Genomic DNA, 22,645 nt, shown 5'->3' with positions numbered 1-22,645 from the left:
AAGCATGTTTCTGCTTGAGACACGAGGAGAGAATGTACTGGGAGTGTGTTTATTTGAACTAGAATTTAATGCTCTAGAAATGCTGACAGCTCGCAAGATTAAACCCTGTATTTACTAACTCAGCAGTATCCTCCTCCCTAAACTTCCCCATCATCACTACACCACAACATAAGGGGGTAACCCTAGAAAACAAGGTACCTATTGACGTGTGGCAAATCTGTGCTTGAGCTCTCTGAGCTGGATCTGAACAAAACTGTTTCTTGGCGTCAACTCTGCTGATGATTTTGGATTTGAAAACTGGTTCACCCATAAAGCAAATTGAAACTCAACTCTTTCATTATAGGATCTGAATAGTTGTCTGATGGCAGCAGCCTGACTGTGCTGGGGTAAAAACCGTGCCACGGTCCTGTGGGCGAGCCAGTCTCCTTGTGAATAGTTTCACGAGGCATCAGGAAGCAATTACCGAGTCCCAGTAAAACCTAATTATGACCCCTCTCCTCCTTCACCAACTATCACTTAGGAGAAGCCAGAATCATTTTTCTCCTCTCTTCTCTACAGCTAAAACATAAATGAAGGGGATTTTTTTCCCCTTAAAAACTTTTAAAGCTGTTTAGTCTCTTTCTGCTGAGCCTTTTGTCTTCGGGAAGAGGCTGCTTTGCTGGAAGTCGATGGAAAGTCAACTGTCCGGCAGACAATGGAGCTGTCTGCAGAGCGGGCGCTTCGGAGCGGAGACCGGGATGGCCGAGCCAGAGGCATTCCCGGCCTGTTGCCATAGCAGCGGGGTGAGCGGGAGGGACCGCCGGGCCGCCGGCGGGGCTGCCTACCCCTCATGGAGGCTGCTCTCCCAGCGGGGCCGCCCCGTCACCCCGGGGCTACCCCCTCCCCGGACACCGGCTCTGCTCAGCCATTCCTGCCCAGGGAGCTCCGTGAACCCCCGTGCCCGCAGGCAGCACGGCCCGGGGCTGGGGGCCATGCTGGGGACGAGCGATGTGCCCTGGAGCCGGGGAGGGCGGCGGGTTCAGGCTGCTTTTTGGGAAAGGCTCTCCTCCGGAGTACTGGCTTGTACAGACAAGCCTGGGCGCTAATTACAGAATTTGAACCAGAACAAAATAACGTGCACCAAACAGATTAAAAGTGTAGCATGCCTGGAACTGGGTCCACCAGAAATAAAGGGGAAAACACGGTTTGTCCCTGGCTGTAGTCATTTCACAGGAAGTTTTGCCTGATCAAGGATGCTGAGTAGCGGGTTTGCAACTTTAACTAACATATGGCAAGAACTAATCCTACTTGTTTTACCTCTTTCTCCGGCACAGCATGCTACAGTGTGAACCATTAGCAAATCATTCAATGGAAGTGACAACACTTCTCCAGCAAAAAGAATAAATATAGATACCATTATCCTCTGTAAATACAGAATAGCGTTTATCAGGAGGGCAGCTACTGGAATCCTGTGTGCTTTCACTAACTTCTGACTCTCAGCTTTCACTAACTTCAGTCTCTGTAGGTACATGTCGCTCTAGAGTATGCAGCTTTTTACAATCCACACCTAAGTCTCACGGTCCAAACTGAAAAATTCTGGTTGCTTTTGTGATAGGTGAGACTTTTTTTCTTAATGATCTTTGAAGGAAAAAAAAGAGAGAAAAGAAAAAGGATCAATTGTTATCCTCTTATTTCCCTTCTTATTCACTGTAATGCTTGGGTACACAAATTGAGGAAACAATGTCAAGCAGTCAAAGCAATTCCCTTTTCCACCAAGAGCAGCCTTACATTTGATTCAGTTAGAAGAACAAGGATCCTGCCTGCAGCAGCTGTCCAATCCAGTGGTTTGTAAACTTTAAATTTATATAAGTATAGCAAAGTCTGAGTGTTTCTTCATTGCCTTTTTGGCCTGAAAAGCAGATTGAAAATCTCTTGAGAACACGAGCTCTCGTGAGAGTATGTGAACTTCAGGTCAGGACAGAGAGTCTCCTGGATCAGCATTCCTGACAACATTTCAGTGATTCTCTGTTGGTCCCAGCTGGAACCTGTACATGCTGAGGCAGCTGCAAAACAGACAATAAGCTAAGCTCAGCTGAACAGCTTCCAGCTTTGGTAAAGCTCTGGAGTTCAGCTCAAATTTTGGAAGGAGAAAGTTCAGGTTGATTCTTTTCATTTGCATTGCTTCATTCATTTCCTAGGAAAGGACCGCCTGGAAAGGGTGTCTGCCCGTGGATGGCCAAATGCCAAGTAGATTTCACTACTCAGTGAAGATATTCCTCGGCTGGTTAGGCTGTCTGCACTCTCACGATGCAGCAGATAAAAGATACGTAAAGCTGAACTCCTGTATCCTATGAGCAGTATTTTTGCTGAACTGGCAAAAAGGGAGCCTCTCTTGCTACACTGAGCCAATAGGAGCCACTTTTAAAAGGAAACAATTGTGCACACCTCACTTACTGTTGTCTGTAAAGGTGTTTCATAGTGAATGGTGTGTTCAGAAGTATGTACTTAAGGATAATATGCATGGATTTCAGTCAGGTAATGAGGATCAGAGGGAAGAAGGGAAATGTTAAGGGAGGGCATCTTTAGAAGCAGTGATTCTGGAAAAGATTTGTATGATTGTCACCTCTGGTACGATCTTGAGAATAAAAGAACTGATATAATATTTGGATTTAGGAAGATAGAAACATGAAGCAGGGGGAAAATAATTTCATTTGTGTATGTAGTATGGCCTGGTTCCCAGTAGACCACTATGACCTGATCTTTTGTCCAGAATTCCCAGAATTCAGGGACGTAGGAAAACTGAGGAGGGTTCAGAAAAGATTTGTGACAACTGTAAAAGAATAAAAACTTTATCACACAGCAAAAGACAAAAGCTCAATCTATTTAATCTGTTCCACAGGAGATTCAGGAACAATCAGTCTGTAAGCACCTACACAGAAAATTATAAAAGTAATAAGTGATATGTGAGAGTTGGAAGGCAACAGTGAGAAACTGAGATTAAAAATCAAGCAGAGTTTTAATACCAAGAGCAATTAACCACTGAACTGATTTACCAAAAACCCTGCTCAGTGAAATCATGGGAGTGTTTTAGGCAGATTAAATTATTCTAGTTCTCTCAGGAACTAAGTCAGGGATGTGCTACAGTTTGTGATATACAGAAGCTCCAGCTACATGATTGCTTTAAAGCTTTTTGACCTTTTAATCTGCATGGGAAAAAGTATAGTAATGGTCATTTAAGTACCTCCATCTCACTCCCCTATTTTGTGATGAATTTTTAAATAGTTGAACGAATTTTAGTGCTGCTCCCTCACAGAAAAACACTAATATGACTAAATTAAGTATGGAGAATTGATGCTGAATTGAGCATTTTGGAACTGGCTGTAAGGAATGGAAAGTTAAAGTTACAAAGAAAGTCAGGCCAATATTCAGGAGGCCAAATATAATCTTATCTGTGAGGATGTCCTCACACAACCTGAATTCAAATTGCTCAGACATACACGATCCTACATATAATGATACTGCAGTACAAAGTGACGTTGAAAATAACAGAGGGAGAAAAATATTTTGCATCAAATTATCCTTTCTTATAGATCACAACTTAGCTGAATTTTGCTTTTTTGCACTTCAAAGCTCGGTTCCCAAGGCACACTTTTGTGTAAATCCAGCTGCTTATTCCTGCGTAAATAAGGGCAATGCATTGCTTGTGCTTTCAACAAATACCAAGTCCCCTAACAATGCAACACTTGACTAATCTGAATTGCTCACTCACCCACTGAAATTTTATACGGAGCAGCTCAGAGCTGTTAACCTCACAGCAAAACCTGGTTCCAAACCTTCCCTATCTTGAACACCTCAGTGGGCACAGACACAGATTTCCATTATCCTTTCAGCAATATCTGGAGAAAATTAATATAGCTCTTTTCGTATGTTTCATTTTATCTTCTTCGACTACAGAGAAACTTTTATGAACAGGGAAACAGCCGTCTGATCAGAAAAGAAATAACCTCCCACGAAAGTTCACGAACCAAATCGCTCCTCCCCCACATCCTCCTCGGCTTTACAACGCGGTGCGTTCGTACCAGTGCAGTAGGAGCTATGAACAAGGCACAGGACACGCCGATTTAATTGCATACATACAACTAACGATTCCCTTTTTAATCACTAGTTCTCGGAGGACCAAACGTCAACCCCCTGCCTTATTCTACCAGTAGCGCTCAAGACATCAAACTCTGCCTCTAAACAAAACTTTCCTAAGTAAGTGGTATCGCGTTGGAGGATCCCTAGGATTTCACGGGCTGAGACGTTTCTCCCAGTTTCTCCTCTCTCTGTAGTATCGGCCATCCCTCCGCCTGCTCTGTCGCGCACCGGCCCCGCCGCTACAGTACCTTGCTTCTAAAAGAAGTTTATGCGCTCCTTCTCCTCCTCCCACCGATACAAAAAACTAAACCCAGACCGCCGAAATGAACGGATCCTTTCCTCGCTGCACCTACCTGGGGCTCAGGTCCCTTCCGCTCTGCGGTCAGCTGGGTTGGCTGTGTCCCCGGGCCCGTGTCCCTGGTCGTCCGTGGCTACAGGCACCCCGGCAGGAAAGGCGTCCGCGCCCGCGCCCCGCTCGCCGGAGCGGCAGCCCCGCTCCCGCGCCAGCCAGCCCGCCCCTCTCGGCTGGGCAGGGCGGGGATATGGGGAAATGTGCAGGTTGTGGGCAGATCTGGCACACCCAGAAAAGTAGGAGGTGGGAGACAGATATACAGGGAGCAGCCGGTGAAATGGGTGCCGAACTTCACGTTAAACCCCGTCGAACAAAACCGCAAAGTTTTGGAGATCCTCCTCCGTATAAAAGCTGCAGTTTTGGGGGTGAAACTAAACCAAACTCCCAAACATTTCAGCTGATCACCTTGCAGAAATGTAGCAGGCTGCTCCCCGTGTCAGCAGCTGAATCACCGTGTCCAGTTAACTCTTCAGACACCAGCTGGCTTTAGGACTGGGATTTCCTTTTGTCCTCTCAGGCGAACTGTTTAGGATTTACTTCAGGATGGGAAAATACAGAGATAACTTTTAAATGCAAAGTACATGCCACATTTTAAAGAACTCAGTCAGTTAGCCAGTCATTTAATCTCCTTGGAAACATTTTCGTATGTTTCTCATAGTCACAGACATGAGTCTCTCTGATACTAAAGGACTGAAATTAGGGGGCGGTTTCTGATCTTTGGAAGGACATGAGATTCTAGTGCAGTCTTAGAGATGGAAAATAAAGGGCATAAACCCCCAGTTTTTAAACACCAAGTAAGACAAATTTATGACAGCGATAACAGGATACATCCATTTGTGATAGAAGGGAATTAGACTTGATCCAGGAAGTTCTTGGCAATTCTTCCCCAAAAAAGCCACATGAGAGAAGGAGACCGAAGCTACCCACCAAACAGCCAGGTCCACCAACACAGAGTATTCCATCTGTCAAATACATCTCTAGGTCTTCCCAATTGTCCTGGTTTAGCCTACATTTTTTCTTTCCTTGCCTCACCTCTGCCCCAAGCAGTTCAGCTGTAAGACTGGAAACCACAAGGACAATCTGTCGGCGCCTCTGAGAAACAGCCAACACACTTCTGCTCTGTTGTGACATTTCTAGGGTTATTTGAGTTTTTCTCATCTCCCCTTAGTGATTACTATGTAAAAAAAAAAATATATGTGGGATTTTGACACACTGAGGAAAACAGATAGATTGTTTGAAGGCAAGGTTATCTGGATAATTGGGAAATCATGCCAGAAAGTATCTGGCTTACAGATAAATTATATATAAATCTAAGCACACTGAATTAACCACAGAAGGTATATGGATCTTTGGTTTGAATGGTGGAGTGTGACAGGGTGCAGAACTAACAAGGAAAGGCCAAGTTACAACTTCTGGGTGTTGGTACAATGGTGACTGGGAATTAAATGATGGGGGGGAGGGGTGGCACCTAGATAATAGAATGAATGACTACCTGATCAGGGACTGTAGGGATAACTGTGTGAGTCTGATGGGAAAGGTGCTGAACAGCATGCAGCAAAGCTGGTGCCTACCAGCCTGCAGAAGAGACATGACTGCCTTAGTAAAGGGATACATTTGTGTTGGCAGGTAAGGGGTCAGAATCAGTGGTTAGATGCCTTTCTTCAGAAAAAAACCCCAAACAAACATATTAGGAGTGGCCATGTACTGTCCCTGCTTGTGCCAGCCTTTGTCTAGGCCTTTGAAAATTTGAGCCTACACTACTCATATGAAATTGGATAATTAATGGAAAGGCAGGAACACTTGTTTTCTAATATCACCAAGTCTGCCAACCATGAAGCTATCCCTTATGTAACACTGTCATGGCTCACTTCCTCCTACACCTTGTTGTAACAACTTCATGTAGCAGGCAGGGCGTTCTCTATCAATGTAAGATAAAGCACTTTTTGTTTCACAGAGGCTAAAAATTCCCAGGCTTACAGCAAGTTGAGGCTAAAGCAGAATGAGATGGAGAAATTAGCCCAAGGACAAACTGCTTGAACAAAAACTTTTAAAGGTGTGGGGTTTAAACAAACATGCTGGCTGAGAAAGATGAAAACTCAGACCTGTTTTTGTAACTTTCCAGGTGAAAAATGTTCCTTTTCTCATTTTATCCTTCTCCTCAGCCAAAGGAAACCTTTATGTAGATGATTTTGTCTGCTGTTCTGCCTGTTGCCTTGATCTTTTTTTTGTGAAACAGCAATGTAAGATGAGCAGGGAGATGAAGTCATCTTTCCCTAGACTCCCTCTTTTGTTTCTTGTTCCCAATTAGGGTCCATAATTAATCTGGCCACCACCACAGAGCACTGCATGGGGTGCTGGGATGTCATGGACATACTGAAGCAAGCTTGTTTCTCAGGAAATAGGCTTTTTTTTCTCATGGGGCGTTAGTCTCTTGACCCTTTGTCTAATATTAAAAAAACTTTTGAAATGTGCACAGTAATTAACTTAAATTGGGGATAGAATCAGATTTGCGGGAAGAAAAAAAATCTGCTTTCCAAAAAATACATGCACTATAATGCTGTTGTTATCTCTAAGCTGAGAGACTCTCAGCAGTCTTTCAGCAACTCTCAACAGCCATTGTGAAAAATGCAAAGCATAAACTCACTCCAAAATGCCTGACAGGGTAGTAACTCAGGCTCTGCTTGGCTGTTGGAAACCTAAGTTCAACTCTCTTCTTCTTTACACAAGACTTGCTCCACCTGAGCTTCATGTCTCTAATCCTAGAGAAGGATCCTACCCATCCTGCTTTTGTCAGTTTTGGTCCAGTCTGTCAAAATCCCACCTTGTACCTTGATGGAAGGTCTGTCAAAATCCAGTATGGCCGCAATACTTTTCCAACAACCCCTACAGGAAAACTAAAAACAGCTGATAAATATTAGGTGTCTAGTTCATCTCTTCTAAGACTGTCCTTCTGATGTTTGACACTTCTCTGGCAGATGGTGTTGTAGATAGTCAACCAGTGGAGCTTTTAGTGCTGGGGCCTGTTTGGCAGCCTAATGGATCTTGTTGTAGAACAACTCACTGAAGAGTCCCTAAGTTCTCCCAGCTACCCATGAGAAAGTCTACTTTCCATCTGACTTCATATTCATAATTCTTTTATTCATATTCACCCTTACAAAATATGAAAGCTGGATGAAAGTTCTGTTTCAACTCTGTTTCCTCAGGCCTTTCAAGCACAGATAACAGATAAGGACTTGCTCTTTAAGAGTATCTTGTCACTGCTGTGATGAACATGGCCTGTGTTCATCCCAAAGCAGTTGAGAAAGAGAGAAGGAACCAAGCCCAGCCTGTACAACTCAGCTGAACACTGTTCATGGTCGGCAGCATTTGGCTTGTGTTTATAATTTATCTTGCAACCAGACTTCTGAACAGTTGCCATTTCAGGACGCTTTTCTTGGGAGAAAAAGACGGCAAAATTAAAGCTCAGTTGTCCAGAATTGGTTTCTGGAGCATCATTCTGGCAGGATAAGATGGTTTAGGCTGGGATATAATCAAGGCAAAAAAAAGCCACATAGGGAATGGAAATCAAAATATATTAGGAGAAAGATTAACTGAAAGCCAGATAATCCTGAGCTATGTAACACATGGCACAACCCAGGCACTAGTCAGAGCTAAATACAGCTTCTCATAACTGAAAATATGAATAGCCAAATCCACTGATACCTGGGAGATCTTTGAGACATGGTCTCTGATGGGTTTCTGCTTGTTGCATATTTCCACGTGCCTGAAGCAGCATTTTGCTGGTAAGCGTTTAAGGTCTGTGCGAGGAAAAATGTGTAGAGAAGTTCCCAGGTCACAGACCACCATCCAGCTGGTCCAGTTCTCATGCTGGGAACTCTCAGAGATGCCTCCTTCACTCCTAAGGGTGTCCTAATCACGCCTGCCATTTAAATCATCAAAACCTTGCTGTGGTTAGAAATGGATCCCTTCAGATGCATCTCCTTCCACAAGTGACCAAGCCCTTCTCTGACTCTGAGCTGCAGGCAGGAGCTCTGTCCCCCTCTGACGAGACTGGGTCAGAAGAGTCTGAGAACATTATTTTCCTCACATACTGGTTGGATTCCACCTGACAGAAAATGTTTCTCCTGATGCTGTGAAGCAATCTGTGCTGTGGGCTGAGGAGACCAGGATCTGTGTGCAAAGAGAGGGAAGGGGTGGGCAAAAAAGCCATGAGTGGAACAGTTAAGACCTGTCTGATTGAAGACCCACTCAGTTGGGTTGGTTTGATGCTTGCCCATCCCTTCCAACAAAAAATGCAATTGAGATTTTTGTTTGATGTCCAGCAAGAATCTACAAATAAGAGCATGTACACATGCACACACATACACATATATAGAAATACAGATAATTATATGCATAGACACACAGAAAAGAGAGCACACTGGCTCACCTGCTGCTTGCTTCCACTGCCTTTTGACTTTAAAATACAGAAGAGAGAAAGGCTTCAACCAGTGCGAGGGGCAAGAAATTTGAAATCTTAATTCCTGGCAGTAATGAATGGAAATCAGACCACTCCCTCCAGTTCAGTAACACTGAATGGAACAGAGACCTAATCTGAAGGAGTAGTAAAACATGCATCATCCTCAGGATTTATGAGGAAGAAATATAATTTAAAACTCTTGCCTTTCATTCTTCTGGAGCAAAGCAAACTCCGACTCAAGGAAGTCGGAGTATGCTCAGGGAATTACATATTTGTGAAACAGCTCCTAAGGCTTTAATGACTATTATAAAAAGCTGTCTGCTTTATTTGGTATTATTTATAATAACTTTATCTTCAAGTGAAAGGTGATTTTTAATGAAAGACTCATATGTAGTCTGCCATGTTACACAGAAGTCACATCTATTATAACTTGCTCCTGGTAGAAAAAAGAGGTGGTAAACATATGGACCACAGTGTTTGGAAGCTGAGAAAAGCCTCAGTCACCTTAATGACAGACACATTGCATAACTGAGTTTCTTTATATCAATTTAGAGGAAATTTTGTCCTATTACATTTCCTATTAGGTTGCCAGCACACAGCAGAGATAGTGCAGAATGACTATGATAACTGGGTGTGACCAGCTTTATCCCCATCTGCCACTCATTTCCATAGGATTGGGAGTCACATGGCTAAAAACACATTCTACTGAATCACTTGAGGAATCCTCCAAGTGACTTACCCCAAGAACAGTAATTATAGCAAGGGACAGCGTGACTCTACCTTGGCCAAAGAGATGAGTTCCAGAGCTACTAATTGTGGTAAGAACGTGAGAAGCCAAACAAAGGCTTCTCACATCTGAGGCATCACGGTTGATTTGTCTAGGTCATGGTCTGAGTGGCTGATGGAGACAAATTCTCCAGCCCAGCAACACAAAGCTTAATGAAGACTTGTTCAGTTAGCCTTATTAGCAAGGAATTCTGCAGTGCCTAAGGAGGAGGTCCTGCTTTCAATAGGACACAAAGGGTGCTAATTTCTAATCTCTGCTCCATTCTTTAAAATTCTAGCCAAATTATAAAGTATGAGAAGCTGAGAGGAAAAAAACATGCAGTTGATAAAGGCAGCCTTTGTATTCAAACTTCTGCAGAAGAAAACACAGAGTAGAAAATTACGTTGGAGGATTTTCACTGTTCGCACCATCTTACCTCATCACAGGAATTAAAAATTACTTTATCCTTAAAGTTCTCAACAGCCTTGCCATTCACCACAGAGGACAGAGACAGAGTACGAAACATACTGTGGCCATAGTTAATTGTTTCAGTGATTCTAGCAGTTATTTTTCAACAGAATTTGTATTTTCACCATTTTCACCACTTGTTCACTGTTTTGTATAAGTGTTGACTTGAAATTTACTTTAAAATCAACTGTACTGGCAGATTCAGCATACAACTTGGGGACCAGTTCTGTATTTTCACCATAGTGTTTTCCTCTTTTTAAATATCTTCCTTTTCGACTGTATGTAGTCAACATGGAAACTGACTTTAAACACATTGCAACGCCAGCTCCACTTACATGAAAAGATACAGAATATAGCATTTTCCAAAAAGAGCTGTGATATTTTGTGTTGAAGACTTTCAAAACAAAAAACTAAAGGAATATATAGGGAGTGCAAAGTTCTTGCATTTTTCAGAAAAATAGAGAGGAATATTTACCTCCTGATGATTACTAGGCAATTAGACTAAAAATGGCAAAAGAATTTGCTTTACATATTCATTTTGGTTAGATGACAGGCTTGGTGCAAGCCTGGCAAATCTGGCTGTACCATGTGGCTCTCTGGCCTGTTGCATGGGGACTATAGATGGTTACACTGTTAAGCATAGTGGCCAGTTGCCTCCAAAACTTGTTCATTGCCTTGAGTGGCATTTTCCCAATTTATGCTAATTTAAGTGGGACTAAAGTCATACTGTTTGAGTATAGAAAATAAAGATTTATTTTTCTGAGGGGTGGCAGAATGATTTATTAAAATTTGAAAAATGAAAATATCCAGAAAATTTTCACCCATAAAACTGAAGATAACACACTTTTTTCATGCAATAGTAGAAATCCAGATACAAGAGTCAAAGTTCTAGAGCACCATACAAAAGAGAAAATGGCTAGGGAAAAATTGCAGATTTCTGTAAGGTGTAAAAATTATCATCACTAATGAAATTTAAATGACACTGCAAGGCACTCCAGTGCAGCATTAGCTATTGCTAGAATTGATATGTATTTTTTCAAAGAGTACCATTACTTCATTACTTTGCAACAGGGCTACTGCAATTATCCAGTCGACAAAGAGAAATTTAAGTTCTGAAGTAGAATATGAAGAAATTTTTCTGGATGCAGAGGGGCCTTCTGCCAAGGAAAGGGGAGTGACAGTCCCTTTACCCATTTTACCTTCCCTGCCAGATGGCAAGATGCAGCAGGTCAGCCACTAGAAACAAGTTGAAGCCACTGTCATCACAGTTCTTAAGCATTTAAGTTATTCTAAATTGCAAAGGAATAGAAGTAGAGCAGCACCCAGAAGAGGAAAATATACAGGAAGAGAGAAAATCCTAAGGTGAAGAAAGGGAAAAGGGACCCTGTGGGTTAAACAGCTTTTAGAGTGCTGGCAGCCAGGAGGCTCAAGAGCCTCCTTGAAACTTTTCTGTAAGGCAGGGGATGGGCTGGAGCATAGGGATTAAAGCTGTTCACTATTTAACATACTAAGAAATAATTCAAACACAGAAAAAGTATAGCCTAGCCATCTGTCCTTATATTTTCTTTCTTTTTACTTCTTCCCTGGGAAAAGAAATCAAATCAAGAGGTACATGAGCTGGTTTTCCAGGTGCAGCAGGAGAAGCCTGAAGGGACCTGGTCCCATGGTGTTTGACTTGAGAATGATCCAGGAATCAAGAGGTTAATCTTTGCTCACTGAAGAACTCCTCTTCCTGCCATCTAATAAGGAATGTGTTGATTTCTACTGATCTGCTTTTCCTTTTATCCAGCAGACAAGGAGCTAGTGGCTCTGGCAAAATCCTTTTCCCTTCACACCTGTTTGCTCCATTAGTTCAGGTTTGGGTTGTTCAGACATGCGAGACAAACTGGTTTTATTCTGTGGATGCAGCTGGACTGTCAATCTCAGCAGAGTACAGCTCACCCTTTAGCCCTAGCAGTCCCCCAGCCTCTGCCAGGTCTGGAGCAGCTTGGCAGGGGGACAGAGGGGAGAGCTGAAGCCTCAGTGGCAGGTGGCAGCCAGCTCCTCACAGGTACAGGGCGGCCTTGAAGGATGAGGGCACAGCTCTGAGTGTGCCAAAGCTCTGCATTACAGCTCTAGAAACCAGCTGTGCCCAGCATCCTTTACTACAAAACTCCTGCCAAAAACACACTGCCTTAACGTGAGCACACAGAAGAAACTGCATGGCTCTTCAGCACGTAATTCTCTTGGTAATTGAATCACCTGGTGCAAGTAGATCACATTCAAGACAACTTCTCTGCATTTCCTTAACTCCCTTGCCCTCTCCATAGCCCCCCATCAGCATCCACTGTGCATGAGTGTATCCACACTGATGCACTCACATGCCTTGCCTCTGACTGCTCTGTTATTGAGAAGCCATCTGGTGTTGATGTCTTAACTACTGGAGCACTGACCTCTCCTAGCTAACCTGCCTTGACCTTCATGGGAGATCAGTTCATCTGATGCTGTCCATTTCTGGACACATATGTGACTAATCAAGAAAGCAACTGATCTTCATGATGTTTCAACTATGCTATGACACATAGGCTGGTCCCTGTAATCCTGGGACACAGAAAAGCCAAAGGAGCTGAAGCTGAGTCATGTAATTTCAAACTGAGCAGAGATCGAAAGCATACTCTGCAGGGTTTGATCACATCATGGGGAAGCTCTCACAATACTTGTTACATCTGAAGAATTTGCGGTGGTATAGATTTTAACAGAGACGAATGGTCTTAGCAGAGCCCTGAGAACACACCCATATTGTTAATCCATGTCACTGTGTCTTCACTGCTTTTGTAGCCATGCTAATTTAAACAGAAAACTGCTCATGAGTGACACAGTCTGTATTTTCCTTAAAGCCAGATTTACCCCGAAAGCCTGAGGTCTACGATCAGCAAGGACTGATCTGTGTGTACAACAATAACAAGTACACAGCTCTGCTGAAACCTCTTCAGCTAAGCAAGTTTTCAAATACAGCCTTTAAAGCAGTGCAGTTTGGTGGCTTTACCAAGAAAAGTATAATCTATTGATTGAGACGAAGATGTAAGATGAAGGCTGTGCAGTCCAGTCATAGCATTGCTGAAGAGACACACCAACATTCAAAGAAAGGGAACAGTGTATACGCAACTGCGTCAACAGAGTGAAATGCCTTTGTGTCTCTCCCTTCGTGGAGACGAAGAACTCAAAAGATTTGCAGGGAATCCTGCAGGTCTCCCAGGATACACCATAGTTCACACTAATAATGTGTTGCTGGAGGCAACCAAGCCTGAACAAACAAATCAGTCCGGGGGAGGAGGAGGAGGAGTGGTGGGTTCATGAAAGCAAAGCCTCCACTAAAGCCCCCTTACTTCTTTTATGTAAACTTTCCCACCCAGATCCTAATTCTGGCTGGCTGGTGAAGGGCCTGCTGCAGAGGAGGCTCAGCGAGGCACCCTGGGCTAACCTCGTGTCCCACTTCCTGAGCCAAGTGACTGCACTGGAGGCAGTGCTGTGCAGCCCTGAGGCACAGAAGTGAGGAAGCTGGCACACTGGCTGGCACACTGGTTGGCGTGACAAATACACTAACATCCCCCAGTTGTCTGCTCTGCCGAACAGACCATATGTCTCTGTACACTGTGCGCTGTCATGTGCTCCCTTTCCATCCCAAACTCTCCTGAAGACTCATGCCTACCACAAAGCATACAAATGCATGTGTAGCAGAGCCAGAATATTGCAAGCAAAAACACATAGAAATCCTTGCGCTTCCTGCACTGAACGAACATTTCCGTTGGGCTTCTCAGGAGGAGATCCAAGTTTTGGCGAAGAGAATCAAGAATATTTTTGGTGCTTATGCAAGAACACTAATTTCTTTCACTTCATTAGAAACTGACACTCTTCTTACCACACATTTGCTGTAAGAATATGTATATCTCCCCACCACACTCACCATTATCCAACCACAAAAAAATTGTTTCAGAAAAAGAGGATTACTTTTAAATTCTTTAGGATAATGGCCTAAAGCTTGGCAGCTGCCTGTGCTAGATACCTATTCTTTGTGAGGAGAAAGAGTTGTACAGATTTTTTTAGCTACTATCAGATGTCTGCACTTAATGACAGTATGGGATATATCCCATCTTTTCTAAAGACTCGCAGATCCACCAGATCAGTCTGAACACAGACTCAGAGCTACCCTGCTCCCTCTGGCCATGTTAGTGTTGCTGTGGAGAGTCATTCTCTTCATCTCACCAGAAAACAAAGAGTTTTAAAGATCCATTTTAACATAACCTGAAACCTGTGAAAGTGGCAAGTCTAAGCTTACACATTATCTGCATTTCAGATAACAATCAAAACAGCTACTTGCTGAAACACCCACTTCAATGTGTTCATTTTATATTATGAATTACCCTTTGTTAGTAACCACTGATCTTCTCTTGTCCTACACTGCTCACTTTTGGTATGGAGCACTGAAGACACCTAAGTGTTATCTGTCTGTGCTGCTCATACATTAAATTATTCCATTCCTCCAAAATCTGCCTTAAGATGTTTCATGAAACAATTCATTTTTTAACTACTATGTTTTTGAAAACAAGCAAAAAACCCTAGGCTCTGAGCCAAAAGGTGTCTATTTCAGGTACCTACCCTCTCAAATGTTATTCACACTGAGATTTCAACCAGTGAGGAAATTCCTACAGGCAGTTGGACCTCACAATCTCAGTTTACACTCAGCAAATTTATGCCTCTTCTGAGTGCCACTGTGTATGTTTAAGTCTGAATATATAAAGGCAGCTAAAAGCAAAAATGTAGCCAATGGCACCTGACAGCCAGTGTGGCAGATTCCTGGCTGCCCTGAACCAGGGATGGAGATTGCTTGCTCTGCTTCCAATAGCTGAATCTTACCTGCCACAGCCTTCTGGTCCTTAGCCCTGTCCTGCCAAGGGTTCTCCTGCAAACAGCAGTTCCCACACCCCTAACAGCTGAAGGATCAGAAAGCCTCTGGCTCCTGCTTTTCTCAATTTTCTTCGTCTTGCTTCTTCCCTGCAGCAGAAACAGGCCTCGGCCCCAACTCCTCTCCTTCTTCCACTCTCCACTATGAGGAGCCAAGCATGGGATGCTGTGGAGGCAGGTCCTGTATCCTCAGTGTGGTGAAGTAGAAGGAAGTAAGGAAGGGAAAAGAAGTGCAGAAAGAGTGAAAAGGAACTACTGACCACATCCACAGCTCCTCGGCACATCAGACCCCTCATCCCCATGGAGACCCTCTTCCCACCCTTGGATGCCCCTGCCCAGCTCCTCTCCTCACCTTCATCACTTGAGCAGAGCACACGATATGTGGAAATATGGTTGTGCCACTGCACTAATGTAAGTGTTGAAGATTTATTTTTTCCCTTCACTCCCAGATATTAGTTTAGTTACCATGCAGGCACTAATCAACATGTAAATCTGACAGAAAAGGATCTTGCCCTAATCTTTGAATTTTCGAAGGAGTTTTAGCTTCATCCCTTGTCTAATATTTAAGCCACCAAAATGAGAGATATTTTTGTTTGTGACAGAGATTTCTTATTTTGTCAGTCTCACTGTTAATTCTGCCCTACAACTAGAAGTCTTATTTAAGATAAAAGCCCAATAAAGCCAACACAGGACTAGTCAACCTGGAAAGCTGGGTCTCAATGGGTCCTACCATTCTCAGAAATAATCTTCAGTGGTAATGTTACATCCTGGTGCAAAAGCAAACCACATATATGCATATAAAGAGCAGGGAAGTGGGGGTGTGGTGATAAAGAAACATTAGTGCATTTAGATATTGTGCCAAAGCTAATGAATATTTTGCCCCTTCTCTTTAAGAATGATGATGCAGAGCACAGCAATAAGGGTACAGGAGGAAGGCTAGATAACCAAAAGAAGGGTGTGGAAATTAACATTAATGAGGTAAGAAAACATTTTGGAGAGGTTACTGTGCTCAGACCAGGAGGTCTGATAAACTCCCTCCCTAAACTCTGAAAGAACTGACAGATGTAGTTACAGCTTTCATTAGGAGGACTTTAAAGGAATTGGTTCAGATGGGAATGGTACCATACCACTGGAGAAGAGCATATATAGTAACCATATTTTTAAGGGGTAAAAATTGCTCTGGAAAATAAAAGGTTGACTGCAATAGTATGCAAGATTTTGGAAGGAACACTTGAAAAGCAGAAGATAATAAAGAGGATGGAAGCTAGCTTTAAAAGAGATAGTTTGTTTCAACCAAACCTGAGATTTCATTGACAACAAATTTTCTAGATAAAAAATAGATGTGTCTGTACTAGAAAAAGCATTTAATGTGGTCCTAACTGGGAAGGACTTAAAATGGAGATTGATATCAATATTAAGACAGAACTAAAAACCAAGCTAAGACAGCATTGAATTTTAAGAGACAGGTCAGAGGAACTACAATTAAAATTTCTTTATTAACTTTATGTGATTAAGACTATGGTTATCTATTTTTTAAATAATTATTATGACACAGAAAGGAACATGCTAATGGTATTTGCTGAATACACACAATTAGGAGGAACTGGGTATATATAAAAAAATTTTGAATATCATACTGAAAGGAGTGATTCATCTTAAGTACTGGAGTCACAGAAATGAGATGAAATGAAATAGCAATATACAGTTCATTATCAGACATTTAAGGCCAGATATATTTGTTATAAGGAAGGAACTCATTAATTACTTATGAGAGAAAATGATCTAGTATATAGACAGTCAATTTGAATACAGTGAAAGGATACTTCCCTGATGCACTGGCACAAAAGGAAATAAGATCCCGGGATGTACCAAGGAGAGAATCCCTGAAGACGGCAACACTAATATCTTGATATCACACTGTGGTGAGACCTCAGTCTGTGCACAGTTTGAGTCACCACATACCCAAAAGACTAATTCAAACAGCAACATGAGCTAAGAAAAGCTTTCTAGGGTGAGGAGGAGAATGGAGAACCAGCATGCTAAAGAGGTTGTCTCATTCAGTTTAGCAAATGAAAACAGAAAGAGAGAGATAATGACACTGTATAAATATATTAAAGGGCTTACACTGGAGAGGGTAAAAAGCTATTTGAAAGACAATATTGGCACAGGAACACATGGATAGGAAATGGTCAGGAATACGTAAGTGAATCAAGCTCACTGAAATGTCTACATGAGAAAATACATCAACTCAATAAATTGTTGACCAAGGTCTGCACGTAAACAGCATAATTTCTACAAAGCCTGTAATGTGCATGAAGACACAGAGCTATAGGACATATGTTGACAGGATCTCTAATCTCCTTTTAGGCACTAAACTAAATGGCTAGATTTGGAGAAGAGCACACTGAGCTGCAGCTATTTGAAAATTTTGTCACGCTGTTACGGGAATAGTTGGGACACAAGAATCTTGGAAATAGTTTGAGGTGCTAAGCCCAGATCTGGAATTCTTCACCAAAAGTACTGAGTTCTTCTAATAGTTTTAAAAAATTGAGTTCTAAGTGATTAGTTCACATCAGTCTCCATGAGATTTACTGCAGTACCACTAGGGTACTGGTATGTACGTCACAAAACCCAGGATCACAGTTCTCACTCTTGCTAACCAAGATTAGAATGAAGAAACAGTGTGATATCTCCTCTTCCTCTTGTGTAATGTGCATAGTCATAACACAAATACCAACTTATATATGTTCTAAGATTAGGCAGAGTATTCTGGTTGCACATGTCAAACATAAGGACAATTAAGGCTAAATTGCTTCTAATAAGAGATGAACATGGTCATTAAGTAAGGTTCATGTCATACCTGCACTCCAGTATTATTTCATTTGATCAAGGCTAGATAAGCTAAAAACCAGAGATGCTGAAGTAAAGACATAAAGCAGCAATCTACCTGCAGTACTATCATTCAACTCTGCTCATTTCTGGCTTGAAAGAGCAGAAAATGTTACACTTTTCCCCTAACACCAGACTGAATAAAGGAGGCAGAAGTTCTGATAAAAATGGACCTTTATCACAACAAGTTTCTAAGTGGGCACAGGAAAATAAATTATCGACATAGAAGCTGAACGTTTTGTTTAAATGATTCTGTACATTGTTCTTCTTTTGACAAACCTGCTTCCCATTCTATCCCACACTGTTCTTTGAGATGATGACTCTATAACTGATCCCCTATAGGCATCCACCATGACTTTTTCAATTCCTGTGCTGCACAGTCCAGTGATTGCTTGAGCCTTTCTTAGGTTTCAGATGATATCACAATAAGAGAGAAACAAGCAAATCTATGCATTTGGGCATCATGAAATTTCTCATTCTTACTGCTGCCAGCCTTTTCACTGCCTGTTTAAACTGCCAGTTCCATTCAGCCCCTTCATATTCAGACAGGAAATTCCACACAAAACTGGGGTCTCTAATCAAGAGCACATGCAATAATTTACAGCTCCTGTTAATTGGTGCTACTGCTGAAGCCTTGATTGCTTCTCTGCCATGTAGAATTGACAGTAGAAAATGCCAGTTCTGAGGTGGGTAACTTCGCCCAGTGGTGAATCCTGCTGCTGTTCAAGAGCTGCAGAGTGGGGCTCCCCGGGGTGCAACCAGCTCTGAGGGGCACCGGCTGTGTTGCTGTGCAGTATGAAGCTGGGGCAGTGCTGCACCATTGCTACTATATGGTTACAGTGCCATTTCTGCCTCTGCCTGCCACAGGGCAGTTAGGGGTCACACATGTAACCTGCTATTTCCAGGCGTGCAGGTGTTCTCAGAAAACAATAACACAGTGACTTCCTTGGTATCCCAGTAGTCCCAGAGATTCAGGAGAATGCCAAAGAGAACAACTGGTCAGCAAAATGAATGGTTAACATCAAACATGGTGTAGCTGCAACTTTCCCAAGCTACAAATCACAACAGCAACAATGGAACTAGCAACAACACACCTAAAATTGCTACCAGGAAACTTATGCCTACACATAGACATACACAAACACAGTTTTATTATATAATAGATAGACTCTATCATATATTCTATTAAATTTATAATAGATTATACTGTTTATGAGCTAAGTGTATATATATATATTTATTATATACATATTGACTATATATAATTATTTTTATTTTATATACAAGTCAATATTTACTTTTAATTTATATAAACAAAATTATTTTAGAGAAGAATGGTGAAATGCAGAAATCCAAATCAAGTTGTGAGGTATTTCTGCACAACCTCAGAGCAGATCTCAGTGCTTCCAGATCTATAATCACAGTTACAAGAAGACCTCCCCCTTGCTCCTCTGACTCGTAGATATTTGGCCTTTTTAGAAAGCTGAGACAAGCATCTGCAACAGAATGAACAAATACTTGTATTGTATCAGTAACAGAGATGTCCTGTGTTACTTATCTTGCAGAGCACAGCACAAAGGCCAAAAGTTCCTCCTTCCTTTCATGGTTATTGATCTAAGCTGAGCGACATGGTGAGGCATGTAAGAAGCTGAGGCAAGGGGCCACTTCATCAGCACCAAATACAGTTTCACACACTGTGAAACCCTAGATGTTGCAAAGTGCTTTCTGTTATAACCATGTAAACATGCCCACATTTATTGGCTAGATGCTGCAGGCTGAATAGCCCCTCGTGTGTCAAAGATGAGGATAATATCAAAGGCTTCTTGGTGCCAGAGTTCAAACTAGCATAGGCAATAAAGCGCAGCATCTTCTAGCTGCACTTTGATAGAAAACTAAATGTTTTTCAGCTCTGCTCATGCAACATTTACTTTCACTGCTATGAACTCTGCTGCCTTTACAGGACATTGTGCTTATCCCAACTCCATCAGTCGCGAGGCTTTCCTTAGTCCCCCTGCAAGGGTAAACTTTCAGTTTGGGATCATTTGGGACTCTCTCATCTTTCTCAGATATCTTCCTAGGCCATATCTTGCATAAACACATGCACTAGATAAAGTTCAAGCCCATGAGACTGTTTTACACTCAAATCTTATGCCAGTTGTGAGAAAGTTAATTCCCAGCCAATTTTACCTCCTTGGAGCCTGCCAGCCCTGGACACCAAGACGTGCATTCTCATTGCTGTGAATTGTCCCTGGACGTGCCTGCAGTTAGACCTACCTCAGGCTCTCATCTGCTCCCACACAAAACCCTGTGCCCTGAACTCTCACAGGCAGTTGATGTTTAAGCATTTTGCATGCAGGATAGATTCAAAGCAAGTGGTGAAATTATGGAACAGAGTATCTTGGATTCTTTTTTATGCTGTTCAGGCAATAAAAATTCACCATGGCTAAACCAGTTATTTTAACTCAGCATCTGACTGCTTAGTAGAAGTTTTCGTGCTTTTCTCATCACCAAGTTTTTCTTGCTTGAAAGAGTATTAGACCCAAGCTACTTTATAGACCTGCTTCTTCACCATCACTAAGTAGATCAAACATTGATTACTTATTTTCATAGGGTTTTTCAGCAGTGAAATTAGTCTGAATTTTTTTTCTCTTCATCAAGCTTGACCTTGGAGTCAACATACTGGCTAGCAGCCAATGTGACTTCATCATCAAATAGAGCATGAGGATTCCTCTCTTTTCCTTCATGTTAAAAATACATGCCACTTCATTGCCTCGATGAAGTCTTCAAACTCCACTACAGACTGAGGCAGCCAGTCCTTTGAGAAGAGAAATAAAAATCAAATGCTTGAATCAAGTCACGTTTGAAGAACTGAATTTCTGGAGAGAGGTGGAGAGGAAGGAGAGAAGAAAGTGGTCATTCATTTTTTTGTCCACTTATGCACTGTGAGGGTGGGATGAGGGTAGAGTGAACAACAGAAAAGCAGCCACAACTGTACAACAGTTCCATGGCCACTAGGTTCTTAGCCCCCTCACCTCCATAAACCCTCCTGATGCCAGCAGCTGCCTCAGGGGTGGGCTCTGAGGCATCCCAGGAACAGGACAAAGAGATGCACTTTGTTCATGCTGCCCTTTTGTAAACTCCACATCTGGTGGTGGGAAGACTCAATATATTTCATACTTCAAGTTGGAGTACCATTAAGGTAGTGTACCTTATGTTTTAACTAATTACATAGCCTTGCCAATATTACCTAGTTTTTTAGTTTTAAAAATTTATAGGTGACTGGAACGAGTTTTTGTATCTGTCTTGGTAATAAATATGTCAATTTGTGACTGACTGAGAAAGAAACAGTAAGAAGGTCGCACACAAAGCTTTTACTGAAGTATCAACTTCACTTTCGGCCATATATAGGACATAATTCCATACGCATGCCAGGCATATACAGCTGCACTTTTGCCTTTGACTTTTCTATATGATGCAAAGTTATATATGGACTGGGAATCCTTCATTCCCCTTGCTCAGATGGAGACAGCCCCAGTGACAACAGCGATCCTTTGGCAACCTATACCAAATCAACAGAACAGCAATAGCCAGCACATACTGCAGATGAAAAGTACTACACTTCATAATAGACATGAGCTCATCAGAACAGAACTGATGCTCATGTTGGCACACCATGCCACCTTGCCTATTCTACCTTTCTACCAGTGGTTTCCAAACTCAGAGGTACAGACGAGCAGATTATTCTAAAATAAAAATAGTCAGACAGATTGTTGGTAACTATTATTTGAAGAAAGAAATGTCTCTACTTATCCAAAGTTATTACTACTTCTCCACAAATCCTTTATCTTAAGCACTAAGTCAGTACCTACTATGCTGCTGTTTATAAACCTGCCTTGATGTCCAACCCAGCTTCACTGAACCATTAAATAATACTCCTTGTAGGTGATGTATGTATATGTTTCTTATGAAAGGGACACATGACCTCAGCTAGGCTTAGGAATCCATTCTCCCGAAACATATCTTATTTCACATGTATTGTTACATTCACCACCTGAGAGAAAACACATTAAATATCTCACATGCCTGAGCTATGGTGACACCAAAGAATCAATTTGCATCACCAAACTGGGTAGCTACTAACCTTCCTCAACTTGGGTTGAACAGCTTCCAACATACTGCAGGTGTTTCCTCCTAGAGCTGTGTATTTTTTTTTTTTTTCATTTTTATGTCCTGACATGTCAGGTTTTTTTATGTGCTGTGAAAGTCAACTTTGTCATTCAGGAGTTCCCATCATCCCACTTCTGCATGACACGAGTGGCACCACTCTGCTTTATTTCTCCTGCTTCAGAGATTACCTAGAGTACAGTTGAGGAGCAATGAGCTACAATGCCATGTAGCACATTTTCCCATCTGAATGTAGCCCTATATGGTCAGACATAGGACCCTTAAGTGGTTGAAATCTGCTACTGAACCACCCTCTGCCATCTCCTACACCCTCTCTGCATTACTGTACAGTAACAGTGCAAAGCACAGTACAAAGAATGCATCCAGTAAACAATCTGTGTCATGGCACTCACTGAAACAGCGAGGGGCATGAAGAGCTGGACCTGCCTCACCTGAATACACTGTCAAGTTAAGAAAATTTCTGCATGGA

The 22,645-nt window shown here is 42.2% G+C and overlaps 1 protein-coding gene across 2 annotated transcripts in view; it reads right to left on the bottom strand.

Moving 5' to 3' along the window:
- Positions 1 to 22,645, bottom strand: part of STON2 (stonin 2) — a 68,264-nt gene that overhangs the window by 23,276 nt on the left and 22,343 nt on the right. The window lies entirely within an intron of this gene.

This window comes from Corapipo altera, unplaced genomic scaffold (assembly GCF_003945725.1).
Source record: "Corapipo altera isolate COAL_440 unplaced genomic scaffold, ASM394572v1 23, whole genome shotgun sequence".
Taxonomy (NCBI): domain Eukaryota; kingdom Metazoa; phylum Chordata; class Aves; order Passeriformes; family Pipridae; genus Corapipo; species Corapipo altera.
This window is presented reverse-complemented; position numbering and strand designations above follow the sequence as displayed.